Genomic DNA, 20,379 nt, shown 5'->3' on the forward strand with positions numbered 1-20,379 from the left:
TAAACAGAATGCAGTGCTATAAGTAAAAAAAAACACCTAACAGCACCTAAAAACAGAACAAGAATATATCACTGACATCTAGCGTCTAAAGTAAAGAATTACTCAAGATCACAATGTTTGTCCGCTTAAAGAAAAATCTTTTACTTCCTTCACTGGCTTGGTAATATATTCCATTTCTCATTTTCAGTGTGACTTGAGCCAGACAGTAAATGGGCAGTATTTCTTAAAAAAAGGCAGTTAAACAATTTTAAGATATTTCTGTATGTTGAAAAGAAGTTCTGGGAGCCTGGTGAAACTTTCTTTAGTTACTGAATTTCTAGAGGTAGAGGATATTGATTTGTAGAAACAGACAAGGAGTGTGAAAGGACTGTTTCACTTCAACAATCAGAGTGACAGGAAAGGCACTGCGAGGCACGGAGGTGTCTTCAAGGAAAGAGAAGAAGTGCAGCCATCTGGGAAAGTGGTCCACCAAGTTATTTTACCTGCAGCTGCAAGAAACACCTGTAGGGGGAGACAGAAACACAGAAATGTGTTTTTATCAGTGTCAGACTACTCTTCTTTTACATTTTCTCCATTCATTGGAAGTTTCATTTCACACCTCTCTATACCTATTCTGACTCCACACCTCTTGATTGGCCTCTCTTCCTGTCCCCTGCTCCCGCCTCTCACTCCTTCTCCCTCCCAGCCTTTGTTCTCCTGCTACATTACCTACTGCCTTGTCTCTCTCACACCTGAAGAAGGCTCCAAGGCCGAAACGTTGTCTTTTCTTTCTTCTTTTTTTTAGCATGGAATAAACCTATTACCTGTTCCTTTGCAGCCTACGCATGCTAACGCAGCTACCCCCCTGAACTACTATAGACAGAAAATGTTAGTTACTGTATTCCTGCAGTGTCAGAGGCCCAGCACTGAAACTCAATAATCCCTGCAGTCAGGCATTAAGAAATAAGAGAGCTAACCTGAGGACATAGTTAAAAAGCACAGGACATGAAACATCTAACTCTAAACTAAAAGGAGTTAAACATCTTGTTAATATGACAAAATAAAAATAAAGCATGCGTGCAAAAATAAATGATAAATATATGATAAAATGTTTTTTTAATCACTTTTTGTGAAAAAAAACAGGGCTTCTCCTATAGTTGTATATCTCTGGTTAGTAAGATCGCCAGTGTTGTATGTTTAACATTGTGATGAGTCTTGATATTTCAGAAAGATATAATAATTGTTTATCTATTCATCCATTTTCTAACCACTTTATCCAGGCTAAATGTTAATCTGTGTCTCTTTTATTTATCTATTTGGTAATTCAATAGGGAGCAGGGCTTGCACAATCTGCCCCCTCCTTATTTCATTTAAGTTCAGCTGATGAAGTAATTTCTCACATCTGCGCCTGATCTGCTGTGCAGTGGGGTAGCTGGAGCAGAAGAGCTGACCTCATATGTACTTTATATGGCTCTTTGCAATCCTTTGGGATGAAAAAATATGAATACGGCTATGATTATTTAATTTGGACATGTAGCCCTCTCTTTTCTGAAGGGGCTTAATAATGTTTTCAAGCTCAACTCTGAATTTGAAGGTACTGTAAGACACAGATAGAAAATGATCCCTCCATTGGGGCCCTCTTTTCTGACCGCCCCATCATCTCATATCGCCAATCACCTAATCTGTGCAACCTTCTTGTTCACAGCTCCCTTGACTGCCCTCAGCAACCATCCACACGTTCCCGTGCAACAGAGCTCGCTGTATCACCTGCAAGTACACATCCAACACCACACTCATTCAAGACCCCTCAGGACAATTCCAGATCACCCAGATGGCATCTTGTACCTCCAGCAACCTTATTTACTGTATCTCTTGCAGTAAATGCCCAGCCATCTACATTGGAGAAACACGAAGGAGACTCGGAGACCGCTTCAGAGAACACATCAGGGCTGTGAAGATTAAAGATCTCTCCAAGCCCATTGTTTCTCATTTCACCTCTGATGACCACGGCCACTCCAATCTCTCTGTCTGTGTTCTCAAAGATGGTTTTCCAAACTCATACATCAGAAAGACTACCGAAACCAAAATTATCCTGCAGCTAGGATCACACCTTCCCCCTTGTCTTAACGACAGACTACTCTTCTTTTAAATTTTCTCCATTCATTGGAAGTTTCATTTCACACCTCTATACCTATTCTGACTCCACACCTCTTGATTGGCCTCTCTTCCTGTCCCCTGCTCCCACCTCTCACTCCTCCTCCCTCCCAGCCTTTGTTCTCCTGCTACATTACCTACTGCCTTGTCTCTCTCACATCTGAAGATGGCTCCATGGCCGAAAAGTTGTGTTTTCTTTCTTCTTTTTTTTAGCATGGAATAAACCTATTACCTGTTCCTTTGCAGCCTACGCATGCTGACGCAGCTACCCACCTGAACTACTATAGACAGAAAATGTTAGTTACTGTATTCCTACAGTATATCTGAAATTTAATCATGGAAGAAATTTACTTTGTCAATGGAAATAAGAACATAAGACAGACTCAAATGCCTTTGTAGCCTATCTAGTCTGTTTGTTGCTTGAAAGACAAACGTCCTTGTCATTTTTAGCTTTTTGGCTCAAAAGGGAAGCTGGTTGTTGTCCAGGATTTGTCAGTGATATACTGTACACTGTTCATTTTCCCATTGATCCTGATGACATGATAACTACTGATAACTTCACAGAGGGGATGGTGTAACTTCGCTGATGTGTAGTGTTTGATTTGAGCCATACATACAGTACAGTACCTCTGACCATTCAGGCCAAAATGTTCCACTTTAGTCTTGTCAGACCACAAGACTTTCTGCCATGTCTCTGTAGTATCTTCTAGATGTGGTTTTGCAAACTCTTCGCAGGCAAGGATATGGGTTTCTCAGTCAGGGTTTTTTCCTTGCAACCCTCCCATAGACGCTCTTTTTGTGGAAAGCTTTGTTGACCCATATACATTAACTTCCATCACAGCGACTGACTCCTGTAGCTCTTTCAGTGTCACAGTTTGCCTTGCAGTAGCTTCTCTGATAAGTGCACTTCTAGTCTAGCAACTAAGCGGCCTGATCTAGGCAATGTGGCTGTAGTTGCATACTTTTCCACTTCTGTACAATGGACTCCACTGAGCTCCACTGAGGTAATAGGGTTGCACCCTTCACCAGATTCCTCCTCCTTTCTATAATAAAATCTGACTTCTTTTCTTTACCATGCTGTAAGATCTCACAGAAAGAGGGCTATTTATATTTACAAAATAATTGACAACAGGTGACCCAGTAAATTCTTACACTGGTGGAGTCTATCAACAAATTATGTAACTTTTGAGGTAATGTACTGTATTCCACCTGTTTGAACTTGAGCTTGGGGTATGAATACAAGGGGTCTGAATACTTTTAAAATGAAATAATTTCAGTTTTTCATTTTTAGTGAATTGTGGAAAGGTTTTGGAACATGTATTTTGTTGATGTATATGTTTGATTAATTAATTGTGTTCAATTAATTTATCAATCAGATATGCTTTTCTGTTAACTCCTCTTCTTTTCTTGTCCCTCAAAAACATCTTGGAAAATAAAAATGGAAAAGGATATTGGTCTAAATCATGCACTTTAAAAAGAACATTAGTCAAAATTTACTTTAAACCATTGAGCCACACCCACAGCCCAGTGAGTGATTGAATATAGGAATGTGGGGAAGTCCCAGGGAGTTAGACTGAGCAGTTTGCCTCTTTATTGAACTTGTGTTTAAAACCTTTTTGAAGGTCTGAAGGTCTCTAGGAAAGCAGAAGAGAAGACAGAGATGATGGGATCTGAGCAGGCATTGAAGGTGCTCAAGAGGAGAGCATTTGTGCTCCAGCATGGGCTCTATCCTCTTAGATCTTACAATATGTGGAGATATTGTACGGGAGGGAGTGGAGGAATAAAATCTGTCTGCTGAGAGCTAATGTTGAGCTGTGTGTCAATGCAGAAATGAAGTTCAAGTAACAGCAGGTGGAGGGATGAAGAGGACAAGACCAGGCCAATGGCTCTGTCTGTCTGCTGAGAGGTGATGTTGAGCTGAGTGTCAAGGGCAGGGATGAAGCTCAAGCAACAGAAAGTGGAGGGATGAAGAGGATGATGCTGAAGTCCAGGAGCACAGGTTGGACTAATGAGCAGGGAGATGTTGACAAGCACTGCCTTGTTCTGGAGCTTCACGCTAAGAGAATAAATAGCCAGGCTTTTGAAGAAGCCCAGCCATCACAAGCTGATAATAGAGTGTGGAGGGCTGCTTTGATGGCCTCGAAATCCCAGTGCTGGAAAACCCAGATATTGACAAGCACTGTGCTGGAACACCCTGCTCTGGAAGAGATGTGGCTCCTAGAGACTGAGGGACAGGTTAAGCCAGGACCCGGCAGTGTATCTTGGAGATGGTCCCAATTGTTAAGATTGGAGAAAGTAAATTCTAATAAAAATGAAGTTCAACTGGAAAAAAAAAGGATTTGAATACTTGGCAGTGGTCTGGGGTTTTGTATTGAACATTGCTTACTGTGCATATTGCATATTTGCCTAATAAAACATATTTTCTACATTTCCATGTATTTAATTTTTTTAAATGTATCTATTATGATTAGGATTTCTGTTAGTACTAAGATACAAGGACTAAAATTATCTTTACTAATTAGTTAACTGAAATACTAGACTGATGTTTGTTTCAGTTCTCTCTATGAGCGAAAAGCCTCAGTGTGCCCAGCAGTAGAATCGGTGGCATCGTTGTCTTGTGTGTGTCCGTGACTGAAAGGGCTGAACAGTGGCTGATCCACACTGTGAGTCTTAATTTAACACAAAAGTAATTGGCATATGCTGAATTTCATCAGAAACAATGGACTATATTTTCAAAAAAACATGAGGTACAACTGATAAGTTCTTTTAGCTGTAGTGATTCCTGGAATATTCATGTGATAAAGATAAAAAAACCTTGTTTTATTTATCATTCAGAATGATGCAAGACCAGATTCCAGCAGACATTTCTTCACAGACCTCAGTGCACAAACTGCGTTTACAGCTCATCTTGGCTAAAAGTCCTGCTCTATTAAGTGTAACAATTTGCATAGAAGAGACACTTTGCATTGGCAGCACATGCTTCAGTGCTCTGGGAGTGTTTATAGCCCTGTGAGTTTAACACTTCATGACTGAGAGTTGCCCTTCATGGCAACAGAACCCACAGCAACAATGACCTTCATCACCATCTTCATCTGGACACTTGTCTTCTTTCACAGTGAGCAGCCATTAAATTAATGCAAAGTAACACAATGCAAGGAGATTTGCAATGTAATTTTATATTATCTTTTCAAACTAGAAACTATATAGAAAGGTTTGTAAGGTGATAGCACAAATCTGTAGTAGGCATTTCAGGAATTTTTACATAATCAAATTGTATTTCTAGTAAGACATTTACTTGTTTATTTTGTTCCAGGTTCCAGTGGACAGGTTACCGTCACTCAGACTCCATCAGTGACATCTGTTCTCCCATCACAGACAGTCACTGTGAGCTGTAAGACCAGCAGTTCTCTGGGTGACTGTTATTGTGGTAGTAGTAGCTCAATAGGCCCCTGTCTTGCTTGGTACCATCAGAAAGCTGGAGAAGCTCCCAAACTCTTGATATGTGGAGCAACATATCGTCAGTCTGGGATTCCAGGTCGTTTCAGTGGCAGTGGATCTGGGACTGACTACACTCTGACCATCACTGGAGTCCAGGCTGAAGATGGAGGAGATTATTACTGTCAGAAGTATGGCAGCACTCCTCTCACACAGTGATACACGTCTGTACAAAAACCTCCCTCAGCTCTACAGGAGGTGCTCTGGCTCATCAACAGGAACCACAGAGGACTGAGGCTGAGAACAGCTGCAGAGCTGCTACAACACTGAACAGAACTGAGTTTATTTATAAATGTTGTGTAATACAGTAAGTGCATATAAAGAAGTTGTAGATATATTTAAGTCATCATCACTACGGAATGGAGCAGGCATAGGACTCAGGGAATGGGGTTGAACAACATATTTATTAACCAGAACCGGGGAAAGGGACACACACAGGGACAGGGGTTACAGCACTGCACCTATACTAACACACAAACACAAAGGGAAGAGGCTGTCTCCCAGCCTTTATCCCACTATATACAGTCCTGTAGTCCCGCCCCTCAGGCACTGTTCTTAGCCCACCTTGCATGCGCATGACAAAAGCGCCCCACTTGGCTCTACAATATTAATGTTAAATAATTCTAATTTAAAATTATCAAACAGCACCTGTAGAGCTGAGGGAGGTATTTGTACAGACATGTATCACTGTTTAAGAGGGTAACTGCCATACTTCTGAATATATATATTTAAGTAGATATATTTAAGTTACGAAACATTAAATGTTATGATATTGAAAATTACAAAAAAATCTGCTAGTTAACATTTCGCTTATAAATGCCATCAGAGAAAATATTTCAATACATATTTAGCATTGCGAAATGTGTATTTTTTTATACTGTAATACTTATTGTCAGGTTGAAATCCAATCAACTCCATTTATAAAGGCAGAGCTCAGAAGCTATTGTTGAAACAGACGGGTTACAGTAGTTTCTAATTGATCAAATGAAGTAGGAGCAAGGAGAAACTGAAACTATGGATGTTTTTATTTCAGATGTGTTTATCATTAAACAGAACAACAGCACAGACTGTAGTTATTATATCAAACCAGTAGAGAGAGACAGATCGTGTCAGTGTGTCGCCTCTGTACCATTTTCTGTATTCTATAATAATAATAATAATAATAATAATAATAATAATAATAATAATAATAATAATAAAAACTTTATTCTATATAGCACCTTTAAAGGTGGCTTCTCAAAGCACTTTACAGAATGATAACAACAATAGATAAAAAAATACACAAGATAAAACACAAATTACAATATGCAGAGCAGACCGTGGATGGTGGCACTAAGAAAAGCAGAGGGGTGAAGAAAGGAACAGTTAAGGAACAGTTAACAGTTTTCTAAAGAAGAAGGTTTTGAGTCTGGATTTGAAGGAGTTCAGAGAAGGTGACTCTCTGATATCCTTGGGGAAAGAATTCCAGAGCTTGGGGGCATAACAGGAGAAGGCCCTGTCACCCATACAATGTAGACGGGCTTGGGGGACAGAAAGGAGACCGGAGTTAGAAGAATGAAGGTTGCAAGGTTGGGAGTAGGACGATAATAGTTCAGATAGGTACTGAGGTGCCAAGCCATGCAGAGCCTTATAGGTGAGCATGAGGATTTTAAAGTCTACACGAAATTGACCGGAAGCCAGTGCAAGGACTCCAGGATAGGAGTAATGTGATCATTTGCACTAGACCTGGTCAGGATTCTGTCTGCTTAATTTTGGACATACTGCAGTTTGTTCAAAGTAGATTTAGATACCCCAGCAAGTAGAACATTACAGTAGTCAATTCAAGAGAACACAAATGTGTTGATCAGCTTTTCAGCCACAGTTAATGATAGCATAGGGCGTAGTCTTGCGATATTTCTAAGGTGAAAAAAAGATGGTTTGACAGTATGCTGTACATGTGGGTCTAATGTTAAGCCAGAATCGAATATAACCCCAAGGTTTTTCAATTTTGATTGAAGCTCAAGTACAGAGCCATCTACAGATAGGGTTACAGGACTGGCTTTACGAAGTTGATGGGGGGTACCAATAAGCATGACTTCAGTCTTGTCACAGTTAAGATGAAGGAAGTTTTGAGTCATCCAAATTTTTATGTCAGAGATGCAATTAGATAGAATAGAGACAGCCACATCAGTGTCGGGTTTGGTATGGATGTATATTTGAGTATCATCAGCGTAAAAATGAAAGCTGAGGCCATGTGATCTTAAAACCTGACCAAGTGGGAACATGTAAATGCTGAAGGGCAAGGGGCCCAGTATTGAGCCCTGAGGAACACCAGACTTAACAAGACCAATTTCAGACCTATACCCATTAAGTGAGACAAAGTAACAGCGATCAGTGAGGTAAGATTTGAACCATTTGAGAGCAGTGTCAGAAACTCCTTTGACCAGGGCAGTTTCTGTGCTGTGAAGTTGACGGAAGCCAGATTGGAGGGGTTCGAAAAGATTGTTTGTCATGAGGTGGTTATGTAACTGAAGTGTGATAGCACGTTCTAGAATTTTTGCAAGAAAGGGTAAGTTGGAGATGGGGTGAAAATTGTTAAGATTGTTGAGAGCCATGTTAGGCTTTTTTGGCACGGGGGTAATGGCAGCAGTTTTGAGGACCGCTGGTACAGTGGTGCAGTACAGTTGGTACAGTTGGTACAGGTACTACTAACCCTATTTGCATTATTTCTTCTGGGAAAATAATTTCCTGCTTAACATCTACTGTATATTTTACAAATACCCTTACAAATGTTAAACTAGGACACCCTCTAGTCCGTTGTAGTGTTTATTGGGTGATTATTTAAAAGAAAAACTTGGTTTCAGAATGTGTGCATATGCCTCTGCTTTGTTCAATCAGAATCTCCGCCGATGTAAACATCAATATCCCAGAGAGAACAAAAAATAAAGATTCTTCTGGGAAATGTAGTGGAGTAAAAGTACTGTATTTTTTTAAGCAATATTCTTTAGTAATTAAAAAAAATACTTAAGGACAAATCTCAGAAAAATGTACTTAAGTAGTGTAGTGAAGTAGTTCTAATTTGTTACTTCACACCCCTGGTCTTTACAAGGGGTTGGAATTTTTTTTTTTATGGTATGTTCTGCCTGGGCTTAAAGATCTCTCAGTCTCTGACAAGTCAGAGCTGGAAAAATGCTGTCTCTGATCTGAATTAAAGCTCGTCACCTTAGAACACTTTTTTGGGCTCTTTTTATGCAGACATCATAAAATGAATCACAGAAATAATTGTGTTTTCTTCTGTGTACTGTAGGTTCTCTTTGAATTATGTTTGTCGAGCTCAACTCATGCACCACTGATGAACTAGAGGAAAACTCAGAAAATATTGCATCTGATCCATCAGAAGCAGAATTTAGAATTTAGAAGCAGTTGTGTCCGATTCAGACAGTAAAAGCTGCTGCATACTGTATCTTCTTTATAAGCTTGCTGTGTAAACAATTTCTCAAAAAAAGGAAACATTGCATACTGTATGTGCATACCAATATTAAATAAAATATGCATTTTGACAATTCCTAAGTCAAAAAAAGAATTCACTATTTAGATGTATATAGTCCCAACAGCAACTACACACCAACTACACAAATGTTGAAAATTGACCAAACTGCTCCACACAACAAAAAACAATCACCTTGTTTAGCGTTGAGAAGAAAATGTCTCTTTTGGTAACAACTTTAATGTCTAATTACCTTCACATTTAAGAAATACTGTTTCCTTTAATTTTTATAAGTTGTGAAAAATATAACTTGCTCCTGGCATCAGTTTGATCTATTTTGTGTGAGGATAACATAAAAAAGCTATCTTTTGTTTGTTGTTAATTTGAATAAGTTGCTTCAGTTTTTGTTACTTGAAACAATATAATAACCCAGTGTAGCTGTTAGAAGCAGCTGAAAGGAATGGAATGGTTTCCTCACCTGTAATATCTGAGCCCTTATTAGAATGAAAATTAGATCTGATTTGTTGATTTTATGGAGGGGAATCCTTACCTGAAGCTTGAGAGCAAAACATGTGAAGAGTTTCTTATAGGTGAATGTTTCTAGTGACACATCAATTGAAAGACCCTCTGTGTGTGAACAAGGGTTGTAAAGGCTCTGAATAAAGGCAAAAAGATTCTGGTGGAGTAAATGAGCTTTCAAGAACAGAAGCTGAAGCATCATCATATCGTAAGGATGAAGGTGACTTTCACTGTTCAGTATGACTTGGGTGAACTGGAGTGACCATTCTTAATAATGCCAAGACCTTGAGTCTGAACACAATACTGATGGAATCAACTAAACATTTGTATTATATCTTGTTGACTATGTATCTCTTTACTTATATTTTCCTAACTCTGTCTCAGGATGTCTGGTTTCAAAAGAGCCACATGGTGTCTTTATGCATAGCTGCCATTGTTCTCATGGCAAGGATCGAGTTACCTCTCCTGGAACAAATGATCTATTCAGCAGAAGGGGCTGCTTGTCATGCAAGCCAGCTATAAAGAAAATATATGTACTGGTCAGCTTTCTAGAATTACCATATATAGCCAAAATGCAAGCAGAGCATAATGTGGGAGTGTATCTTGTATCGTTTGTTTCACTGTATAAAAGAGCACTGTAAGCATTGTCTTTTGAGTCTTGCATGCAAGAGCATGACTCCCATATGCATATGAAATAAAGATGACTTTCAACACACAGACTCTCGGTTGATGCCTTTTGTTTGGCACAACAATACTGTATATTGATACGTTAGACACAGACAGATAGCTTTTTCATTTGGTCATCTTCTTGATAATTCTGCACGTAAGAGAATCAAGATGGAGAATGTTTCTATCACAGATAAGGTTTTTTACATTTTTATTTTTATTATTTTTTTTACATTTCAACCTGGGGGCTTTCAAAAAGTTGCTATGACATCAGAGATCTGCATTTAAAACTGAGAACAGGAGTTATTTATCCAAAGAGGAAGTAATCTTTCCGGCTTTGTTGGTGAAGCCAACACTCTGGTTTCTTTCAAGAAACAGCCACGCGAGCTTCTCAGATCACTGAGATAATAGCAACCAAACAAGCTCAACGTGCCCAATGGCCACCTTCTCTAGACTACTGACTACTCCCTAGCAATTCATAGGTGCTTCATCCTAAACCCCGTACAGGCTGTCAGATCTCCCTGAGCCACCAGTGGACCCACACACAGCATAGGATTCAATACAGGACATTGCTTTTGTTCTTAAATCTTCACAGGTGGTGAACCATACTGTTTGCAAATATAGGTATCAGAAAAACAGAAGCTGCAGGAGAAGCAAAAGACAAATTTAGTGGTTTTTGCCAGCCCTTTGACACTGATCTCAAAATTCAACTGCCAAGTTAAGACAATGGTGATTTTAAGATGATTAAACAAGAGCAAAGGACACAAAGTGAAAGTCTAAAATCAGCTTTATACTGTAGCCAAACCAACTCTTTACTGATTAGGCTTGTTAAGAATTCTTTGTGGTACAAAAGACAGAGATACAAAGAAGAAATAACATAACATCATCACTTTATTAACCCTTTACAACTTCTTGCATTAGGAATTGTCTTTTTCGCATACCCCAGCTTGCTCTCCATCTATCAATAAAAAATACAATGCAATGCTACATTCACATTGCAGTGAAAATAGAGGTTCAAAAATTTAACAATACATAGTTTTATATCAATGTTGAGTTAAAAGCAATTATAGCAGCTCTGTAGCTGCTCTCAGCCTCAGTCATCTGTGGTTTCTTTTAATTAACCACACCTTCTCCTGTTCAGTAGAAAGAGGTTTTTGCACAGGTGTGTACTGTATCAATATATGAGATGGAAGCTAAAGCTCTTCTGACAGTAGTAATCTCCGTTGTTTACTGTCTACAGTATGTAATTTGTGTCTATGTGTGCTCCACAATGAGCTGTCATCCTGTCCAATCTGTATCCTGCCTTGCACCTGTTGCTTGCTGAGATAGGCTCTGGCTTCCTGAGACACTGAATTGGATGAAACAGTTAGAAAATGGATGGAATTATAGCAGTGAAGGAGTGAAGTGTTGAGATGAGCACCTCTTGTTGCCACTGTTGTGTCTTGGAACTAAGCAGCAGCTCTGTAGGTTCTGTTTTTCTCAAAAGGTTGGGTTTGTTTGAATCTCTTTATTATTAAGAGAACCACAATGTCACCTGTCCCAGACGGTGAGGCTGGTTCAGGACGCTGATAGGAGGCCTATGCCCTCAAGCCGCGGACTTAGGGGGTCTTGGTGGTAGGTGGTCCTATGGGCGTCTGTCTTCCAATGCAGAGCCCGGAACAGAGTGAGCGTCTGGAACGCTGGAACAGGGAGCAGGTGCACAAAATCATCTAAAATGTGAAAGAACCAGAGCGCTGCTGCGACCCACTATGCCTTCCTCCAAATTTTTTTCTAGATCTCTTCGTCATACCTTCTCTTCCTCCCTGGGCCACTTGCCCGCTTCTCTCACTAAACCAGCATTCTGTCCCCTGCTCCCGGCTCTCACTCCTCCTCCCTCCCAACCTTTGTTCTCCCGCTACTTTACCTTTGCCTACTGCCCTGTCTCTCTCACACCTGAAGAAGGCTCCACGGCCGAAACGTTGTGTTCTCTTTCTTCTTTTTTTCAGCATGGAATAAACCTATTACTTGTTCCTTTGCAGCCTACGCATGCTGACGAAGCTACCCACCTGAACTACTACCGCCTACAGCTGCTGCGACCCACTATGCCTTCCTCCAAATCTTTTTCTAGATCTCTTCGTCATACCTTCTCTTCCTCCCTGGGCCACTTGCCCGCTTCTCTCACTAAACCAGCATTCTGTCCCCTGCTCCCGCTTCTCACTCCTCCTCCCTCCCAACCTTTGTTCTCTTGCTACTTTACCTTTGCCTACTGCCCTGTCTCTCTCACACCTGAAGAAGGCTCCACGGCCAAAACGTTGTGTTCTCTTTCTTCTTTTTTTCAGCATGGAATAAACCTATTACTTGTTCCTTTGTAAGACTAATGTATGTAATGTAGTAGTATTGTTCACTGTTTTCCCAGGAAGAATTTGTCAGAGAGACATGCTGGGGCTGAGTAACTGACACTAGGCCTGGATATTGCTGTTTGTTCCAGAGAGGAGCTGAGTAGAACCAGAGGAGAAATTAAATACCGCTTTGGGATTAATGAGAAGATTAGAGTTATCATGAGCAACCGTTAAGGATATGGAATAGATCAGATATGATACTAAGCCTTCCTGTAAATTGTAGGCATTCAAGGTCTGTTCTCTGCACAGTGTTGTTGTGATGTGTTGGGATCTATAAAGAGCCTCAAACTACAATACAAAGTAATTTAGATTATTGCAGAAAATAAAACAACAGAACAAGTACCATATTCATAATGTTCTTGTTCATTTAGTGTGGAAAGTTGTTTAAGACGTGAAATGAACCAAGATTTGTTTGTTTTGTCACAGAGTACCTGAGAGTATCTGACTCTACTTATGTCAATCGCTCGGGTATATTGCTAGAAATCACTTAGAAGTTGGGGGTTATGAATAATTATTTCACTTATTGACTTAACCTCTCAGTCAGGTCCTGATTTTCACCATTTTCATAACCCCCCCCCCCCCCCCACCTTTGCCATGATGTTTCAGGCAAAAAAAATCTTCAGGAAAAACATACCATTCTTCTGCTTTAATAGTAGTTTCCATGTTCCTTCTTTGGAAATGGAGCTTATTGAGTGGCAATTTGGCATGAAACAATATATATCACAAGATAAAAATAGACATTTTGAAATGCAAAAAAGCTGTTCAAATATTTTAATGGCAAATATTGCCTATAATGTTAATTGTAATGTTAATTCACAACACTGTGCCCACTGGACTCTGGACGTAAAATGATGATGAACAACAGATTATTATAAATATAATAATTAAAATTGCTTGTGATAAATATGTTTGAATTTATGTGCCTATATTTCCATTTCCAAATATCTGGGAACAGGACTCTGGAAATGAAATAGTAGCAAATAATGAATTAATGCTTTCTTGCTATAAATATGTGTGTATTGATTTGCCTAATAAAACAGATTTGCTACATTTCCATGTATTTCATATTTCTTTTTTTAAAACTGTACCTATTAGTTTATTAGTTGAATGTTATTCTAGACTGATTTTTGTTTCAGTTCTCACCTTGAACAAAGAGCCCCTGTGTCCCCAGCAGTAAAATCTGTGGCATCAATTATCCTGTGTGTGCCAGTGACTCTGAAAGGGCTGAACAGTGACTGATCCACACGGTGAGTCTTAATTAAATACAAAAGTAATTGGCATATACTTAATTTAATCAGAAACAATGAACTATATTTTAAGGAAAACATGGGGTAAAACTGATGACAATGTTATTTTAGCTGTATTTACTTCTGGAAATTTCCTGTGATAAAGATGAAAAAAACCTTGTGGTATTTATCATTCAGAATGATGCAGGACCAGATTCTAGTAAACATGTTTTCACAGACCTTTGTGCCCAAACGGTGTTTACAGCTCATCTTAGCTAAAAGTCCTGATCTATCAAGGAAGGCAATTTGCATAGAAGAGACACTTTGCATTGGCAGCACATGCTTCAGTGATCTGGGAGTGTTTATAGCCCTGTGAGCTTAACACTTCATGACTGAGAGCTGCCCTTCATGGCAATAGAACCCACAGCCACAATGACACTCATCACCATCTTCATCTGGACACTTGTCTGTATTCAAGGTGAGTAGCAATTAAATTAATATAAGATTTGCAGTGTACAGACATTTTATATTATGTTTCCAAATCTGACATTATTTGCCAGATAATGAAACACATTTATTATAAGCATTTCAGACATTTTAAATTGATTAAAGTATATTTCTAGTAATGCATTTGTTTGATTATTTTGTTTCAGTATCCAGTGGTCAGATCACGGTGACTCAGACTCCATCAGCGGTATCTGTTCTCCCAGCACAGACGGTCACTTTGAGCTGTAAGACCAGCAGTTCTGTGGGTTCCTGTACTTGTGGTGGTTCAAGTCGCCCCTGTCTCACTTGGCACCATCAAAAACCTGGAGAAGCTCCCAAAACCCTGATGGTGCAACAGTCCGTCTGTCTGGGATTCCAGAGCGTTTCAGTGGCAGTGGATCTGGGTCTGACTTCACTCTGACCATCACAGGAGTCCAGCCTGAAGATGCAGGAGATTATTACTGTTTGAGTGTACACAATGGTCCTGTGTTCACACAGTGAAAAACAGCCGTACAAAAATCCCCTCAACTGCACAGGAACTGCTCCAGTTCTTAAACAGAAATTATTACTGTGTGCAATATACCAGCACTCCTCTCACACAGTGATACATGTCTGTATTGAAACCTCCCTCAGCTCTACAGGAGCTGCTCTGGCTCATCAACAGGAACCACAGAGCACTGAGCCTGAGAACAGCTGCAGAGCTGATACAGGTGGACAGTGTCATCACATCATGTACTGATATATGTTTTTAAACATTCATCATATAATTGTAAACCATACTTTAATCATGTCTCTATTTCCACCACTCTGCCTACTTTCCACCAGTTTGTTAAGTGCCTGACCAGAGAAAACAAAACACTGGACTTATTATATGCCAATGCTAAAGACGCATATAGTTCCACAGCCCTCACCCCCTTGGCAGATCAGATCACAACCTTGTCCTGGTTACACCACAATACAAGCCTATTGTCCATGCCTACTTGCGACCATGAGGACTGTGAGGAGATGGTCTCAGGAGGCTATGGAGGATCTACGTGGTGCTTTGGAGGCTACTGACTGGGATGTGCTTTGCGAACCACATGGGGACGACGTAGACAACATGATGGACTATGTCACTGACTACATTATCTTCTGTGTTGACAACACCATCCCCACCAAAGACATACACTGCTTTCCCAATAACAAACCCTGGATCACCAGTGACCTGAAGGCTCTTCTGAATGACAAGAAAAGAGCTTTTAGGAGGGGGTACAAGGAAGAGGTCAAGTGTGCACAAAGGGAACTAAAGCAGAAGTTAAGAGAGAGCAAGGATGCATACAGGAGGAAGGTAGAAACAAGCTGCAAAGGAATAGGGTGAGGGACATATGGAGCAGCATGAGATAAATCACTGGCTTCAGACAGGCTGAGGGTGTAAAAGAGGGGAACCTGGAGATGGTCAAGGTTTGATTCAGGGTCCTCTGTGGCTCACCACCCACCCACCCACAGCCACCTAAGCCCTCGCAGCTGCAACTGCCTAACACTTCCTCCATCCAAAGGAGCTGGTGATAGATTTCAGGAGGAAAAGGGTCCAACCTATTCCTATCTACATTCATGGGATTGGCGTGTAGATAGTGGACTCATACAAGTACCTGGGACTGCACATCGACGATAGACTAGAAAGGTCTAAGAACTCCAAGGCCATCTACAAGAAGAGTCAGACCCGACTTTACTTCTAGAGGAGGCTCAGGTCCTTCAATGTATGTAGTAGGATGCTACATATGTTCTATCAGTTGGTTGTGGTGAGCGCCATTTTCTACGCGGTGGTATGCTGGGGCTCTGAGATTAGAAAAGGGGATTAAAACAGGTTGAACAGGCTCATCAGAAGAGCAAGCTCTGTCATTGGATCTGGCCTGGACCCCCTGGAGGTAGTGGCTGAGAGAAGAATGGTGTCCAAACTAGAGGCCATCATGGACAATGTCTCCCATCCCCTCTATGACATGCTTGTGGAAATGAAGAGCACGTTCAGCAATAGGCTGATCCATCCACGGTGCAACAGGGAGTGCTACAGGAGGTCATTCTTGCCTGTTCAACGCATCCACTTTGCGTCTGGGCAGAGGCAACATTGACAGTGACCTGTTTTTGGACTGAACAGTAAACTGTCTGCTACATTGGGTTTTTCCTTTTACAACCGTTTTTGTACAATATATGCCGGGGACTTTTGCAATACATTTATATTTATATTTATATTTATATTTATATTTATATTTATATTTATATTTATATTTATGTGGTGCAATACAACTTTTTGTGTACTGTTCTGGTTTGTTCTTTGTATGTTCTGGACTGTGAGTAACTCTTCTTAGTGCACTTCTCAATGTACTGATTGTACTGTATGTGTTGTATTATTATTGTATCATTCGCTACACTGTGCTGTGTCGACTGTGTTAAGCTGCTGTTGCACTGCAATTTTCCTTACGGGATCAATAAAGTATCTATCTATCAATCCTTGGGGAGTAATAGTGGAACACCCACAACTTGGTTGTTTTTGTTTGGTCGGACCTTTACTGCCTTCTTCACCTTACTGGCGGGCTGACACAGTCACAACAGAGGCTGCTACTTAACCATGAGTCTTCCCTTGATTTGCACCTCAATGACTTATTATGTTTGGGAGCCTCCGTGCTCCTAAACTTCTCACATGGGGTCTACTCCAGTTCTCTACTTTCATCTCCCGGACCCTCCTGCTCCCTCTCTCACATGGAGCTTCTCCTGGTTCTCTCTCTCTTGGAGTCTCTCATGCACCTCAGATTCATACAGGAGTCCACCTGCTCTCTTGTGCAGAGGTCTCGATGACTGTTGGCGGCTCACTCTCTGCCAGTCTGTACTCAGACTTTGTGTCTCACTGCAGCCAATGACATCTCCTCCACCTGCGCCACTAGTCTGGGTCTCAACAATAACTTACTCAGCTCTTGTACAACCCTCACTGCCTCACTCAGCTCTTGCAAACCCCATGTTTCATCTCATAATTCAACTGCATGTATCAGTGTTGCCCTCGCTTCTGTCACCGCTGCATGCCTTCAACACAAGACTCTTCAATTACCAGCAACACTCTTTCACATCCTATCTTCCTAGAGTCAGTTAGAGACCAACTGTCAGAAAGGACCTTTCCATTACTCCACACGTCCTCCACTTCACCTTCTGATCTTACACACTGACTCACATTTCACTCACATAAATCTCACACACAGCAGACATGTCTCTATCCGGGCAGCCCTATTCTATCTCAAACTACAGTAGGCTATCTGTTTTAACCATCAAAGTCCCCTCTGGCACATTTTCATTATTCTCACAGCTCCTTCCAGGAAAAGATCTCCAATGCAGAACAGGCTCTTTTAAAACTATAGATTTCTCTTAATACTTTGTCCCCTCTGCGATTGCTGCTCTTACCAGGCCTCTCACTGGGATAGAATTACTACCCAATTCGTTTATTGCTTCTCTTTTCCAGCACACATCCACTAGCATTCTCCTGTTTAATGTATTATAAGCAGTTGTGACACCAACTCAGACAGAATTTCTTTTGTCTTGTATTCTGCCATATTCCCACAAATATCCCAGGAAGTGGAGGATTTTGTCACGATCGTAAACCCCTCATCTTAAGGACGCTCCAGCCCTTCCTTGTTTAGTGCTTATCTCCTGCACCTGCCTCCGGTTCCTGCCCCCCATGATGATAAACACATCAGAAGGAGAAATATCCATAGTTTCAGTCTCTCCAAGCTGTCTTCATCAGTTTTTTATTCTAATAGATCCAGTCCAATCTAACATGTCAGAAACCAATCCTTCTGTTTTAATAAAAGCTTATGAGTTCTGTCTTTAAAAATAGTTGACTGGATCGGAACTTGATAAACAATACATATCACAGGATAAAAACAGACATTCAGAAATGCTAAAATGTGTTGAAATATTTCCTTTGATGGCACATAATGGTTAAAATGTTAATTGGTATTATTTATTTTATTAGTAATTTTCAATGTTTTGGCCTTTTTAAGTTTAAAAATATAAAAACATCTACTAATTCTGCCTATGTATTTATTATACAATATGTATAAATGATGTACAAACTGAGCTCTGTTCAGTGTAATTGTCACACCTCTGCAACTGTTCTCAGGTTTTGTTGATGAGCCAGAACGGCCCTGTAGAGCTGAAGGAGGTTTTTGTACAGACGTGTATCACTGTGTGAACACATTCTTCCTATCAATATAGTGGTAACTCTGACAGTAATAATTTCCAGTATGTTTAGCCTGGACTTCAATGATGGTGAGTGTAAAGGTTGTTCCAGACCCACTGTCACTGAAATTCTCTGGGATCCAAGACGGGTGGATTATTGCCCCATAGTTCAGGGGTTTGGGAGCTTCTCCAGGTTTCTGATAGTACTGAGCAAGACAGATCTACCATGAGCTACTATAATAACAGTTATCCACAGAGTGGCTGATCGTACAACTTGCAGTGACTGTCTGTGCTGGAACACAGAACAGGTGTCACTGATGGAGTCTGAGTCACAGTAACCTGGCCACTGGAACCTGAAATAAAATAACATCAAATAAATATATTACAAATAAAATAATTTTATAAAGTTAAAATGTCTGAGAGGGCTAGAAAAGAATTGTTTTTTTGTCTTTCAAAACCTCCTCACTTTGTGCATTGAGGAACTAATTCAACAACTCCTTCAGCCCTTACACTGATGTTTGGAGGTAGCAGTGGGATGGCCAGCCACAAAGCAGTGCATCCTGGGAAGAAGAGGACAGGCCTGCGGTCTCAAGCAAAGGTATCTGAAAGCAGATGAGCCATAGGACACAGTATCCTCATCAGAGGAAGGTGATGATGATGAGAGAAAACAATATGAGGAATTGGGAGCATGGCCAAGACACACAGGACACAACCTCAGGCGGAGATGACGGCTCTACTCCGGGACTTCCTATCTGGGCAACAAAGAAGAGAAGAGGGGTTTTTGCAAGAATTGTGTGGGCTTAAAACCTCCCTTCAGGAAGTCCTGCCCACAGCTGCATTGTGCCTCAAGCTCTGGAAGCAACATCAGGAAACATGACATCCACAGGGAGTCCGAGACTGACACTTCCCACACCGGCACATGACAGCGTACCCCAGCACCGTCAGCGGTTTCACAGGATAAAGGACCCGAGAACTCAACACCTGTGCCAGACACACACGCTCAAGCCCACGTATTGATGACCTCCTTGAGAAGATAGGGTCTGCCAGCTTCATTAGGACCTTGGACCCTTGGAGGAAGCACCTAGACCTTACACAGCATTTAGAACACCACTAGGCTTATACCATTTTACTGTGATGCCATTTGGATTGCATGGTTCTCCTGCAACGTTCCAAAGGCTAATGAACCGAGAGCTTTTGGGTTGTGAGGTGGACAGTGCTGCATACCTAGATTATGTGGTCATTTTCAGCAACACCTGGGAGCAGCACCTTCAACATCTCTGTCAGGTCCTGGGGAAGACACATTTTGCCAGATTAATACTCAATAGCTGAAAATGTGAGTGGGCCATAGGAGAGGCCCGGTACTTGGGCTACCAACTGGGTAAAGGTGAGGTTCGTCCTCTAGTGGACAAGGTGGAGGCCTTTTAGAACAGTCCTTGACCCCAGACCAAAAAACAAGTGAGATCTTTCCTGGGTTTGGTTGGGTGGTATAGACATTTCATTCCTCAGTTAGCCTCCATTGCCGTACCGTTGACTAACCTCACTACCAAAGCAGCCAAAAATCCAGTTGTGTGGACAAATGAGTGTGAGAAGGCATTCAAAACCCTCAAGGATCTTGTCTCTGCCCCAGTACTTTGGAGTCCAGATTTCCATAAGAGGCTTCTGGTCCAAGGGGATGTCTCTGCAGTGGGCCCCAGAGCGGTGGTTTCTCAAGGGAAGGCAGGGGAGGAACAACCCATTTTGTATTTGAGCTGTAAACTTCAGCCCCAAGAGACTAGGTACTCCACCATCAGCTCTCTGTCATCAGCCACAG

General features: G+C 41.0%; 1 protein-coding gene, 1 long non-coding RNA gene and 1 gene segment (V, D, J or C); 1 reads left to right on the forward strand and 2 right to left on the reverse strand.

Moving 5' to 3' along the window:
• The window catches only part of LOC148646745 (NACHT, LRR and PYD domains-containing protein 3-like), a 2,700,574-nt gene that overhangs the window by 205,255 nt on the left and 2,474,940 nt on the right, over window positions 1-20,379 (reverse strand). The window lies entirely within an intron of this gene.
• Window positions 1-20,379, reverse strand: part of LOC148646748 (Ig lambda-3 chain C region-like) — a 49,262-nt gene that overhangs the window by 13,963 nt on the left and 14,920 nt on the right.
• Window positions 5,168-10,330, forward strand: LOC148646750 (uncharacterized). The gene is made up of 2 exons (XR_015927516.1): window positions 5,168-5,248; window positions 5,447-10,330. It is a non-coding gene; the product is annotated as an uncharacterized LOC148646750 (long non-coding RNA).

This window comes from Lepisosteus platostomus, chromosome 16 (genome assembly GCF_059453375.1).
Source record: "Lepisosteus platostomus isolate fLepPlt1 chromosome 16, fLepPlt1.hap1, whole genome shotgun sequence".
NCBI classification, from domain to species: Eukaryota; Metazoa; Chordata; class Actinopteri; order Semionotiformes; family Lepisosteidae; genus Lepisosteus; species Lepisosteus platostomus.